The sequence below is a fragment of the Leptonychotes weddellii genome, chromosome 6, assembly GCF_054177405.1.
Source record: "Leptonychotes weddellii isolate Sample4059 chromosome 6, ASM5417740v2, whole genome shotgun sequence".
Lineage (NCBI taxonomy): Eukaryota > Metazoa > Chordata > Mammalia > Carnivora > Phocidae > Leptonychotes > Leptonychotes weddellii.
The window spans coordinates 10,159,978-10,161,946 of NC_138374.1; positions in this window are offsets into that span (position 1 = coordinate 10,159,978).

Consider the following 1,969-nt stretch of genomic DNA (forward strand, 5'->3'; position numbering starts at 1 on the left):
TGAAATAGCTTAATTTGCCTTGACACTCAGGGAGCTCATGGATTCATTCAGTTGTGCAATTCTGCTGTAAGAAATGTTTTATTAATTACACCAAGGTACATAAAAAATTAAAAGTTATGTTCCTGTGAAGCACATATTCTATTTCAGGTACGTATCAGATTTAACCTTTTATCTTATCCATAAAATTCAAATTATGCATCAAATATAATAAAGATCTATTCCAATGAATTGAAATTGGTTGTCATTTTAACGTGCTTTTAAACTTTTTAATTGATAACATGCTTTTATTAAATGGTCAGCTCAAAGATGTAAAAGTGTTACTTATAAAGGGTAATCTTTGAGCAGACACTATCAGATAGATGGCCTTGTATTCAAAGATCCTATTTCAAGGCAAGTCCTGCAGTTAGAATTCTAATGAACCACACAGACAGAATCCTTTAACAGCTTGGGTAGAAAGGAATGTTCTCCACCACCATACTCACTTTTAAAGTGCAGAGCTTGTAAGCGAACTAACATTAAAGGTTAGGGAATTAGCCGTGTGAATATGCATTCAAATCAGTCAGCAAACATTGAATCTACGGAGACCTTACTCACAGTAGGGAATATGTCATGTGTCATGTGCTTGCCGTATGTACTTTGCAGGTATCAACCAAGGTAATTCCCACGACCCCCTGTGGGGTGGGTACCATTATCCCCCATTTTACAGAAGTAAACTGAGAGAGAGGTTACGAGATTTTTCCAGACTACCTAGGTGACAGAGTGTGGAGCTCCAAGATTCTAGCCTAGACCAGAGTCCATGATCTTCACCTGCCTGGGACACACAGACCTGATCTGCCTTTGAGGGTCTCATGAGGCCTTTGATGAGATAAAACCTTTCCACACGAAATCATAGTCAACAGTGCTTGATGGCAAACAGTGAAATGGTTTGTACAGAAGTCAGTCCTACTGATCAGCGAGGTGTTTGACGACCACCACAGTGGGCAGGTAAGGTGGGAAAGGAGGGCAGGATTGGCCTGGAAGAACCCGGAGGACAGGACTGGGTTAAGGTGAGCAGGATTTGGATGCTGCTCACCCCACAGAGAAGAGTCACAGTTTTTCTCTTCTTTGCCACAGGACAGAGTCATCGGTTTCCTTTTTTGTAACTAGGCCCAGAAGCCACAGGTCACAAGGAAACATGGCAAAACCACCCAGATGAAGAGCTGCAAACCCCTGTAACTAGGGTCACCAACTCATCCTGGTTGTTCTCGATTTTCCCAGTGTTTGCACTCAACTCCCAAGTCCCAGGGACCCTGTGAATCCCAGGCAAACCAGGATGGTTAGTTACCCTGCTTATTAAATTCAAATCGGGGGGCGCCTGGGTGGCTCAGTCGTTAAGCATCTGCCTTCGGCTCAGGTCATGATCCCAGAGTCCTGGGATCGAGCCCCGCATCTGGCTCCCTGCTCTGTGGGAAGCCTGCTTCTCCCTCTCCCACTCCCCCTGCTTGTGTTCCCTCTCTCGCTGTCTCTCTCTGTCAAATAAAATCTTTAAAAAAAAAAAAAAAAAATTCAAATAGGAGAAAGAGCTTTTTCCAAAGAAACAGTTTAAAACAAAGCTTATGCTATGCACATATTACACTAGATAAGATGACCCCTCGAAACACTAAAACGTTTGAACTTGAGCTCCTCTGGACACTGCTATATAGAGGCTGTGGGATCTTAGGACAGTCACCCATCACACTGGGCCCACTTTCCCTACCTGTAAAATTAAAGGTTTGAAGTTAGGCGCTTTTTAAGGTCAATTTCAGGGCTAATAACCAACCTATTATTCTTTTTTTTTTCCCCAAAGATTTATTTATTTGAGAGAGAGGAAGAATGTGAGTGGGAGGGGGCAGGCGGATGGGGCAGAGGGCAAGACTCTTCAAGCAGACTCCCTGCTGAGCACGGAGCCCCACGCAGGGCTTGATCCCACGACCCGAGCAGAAACCCAAGA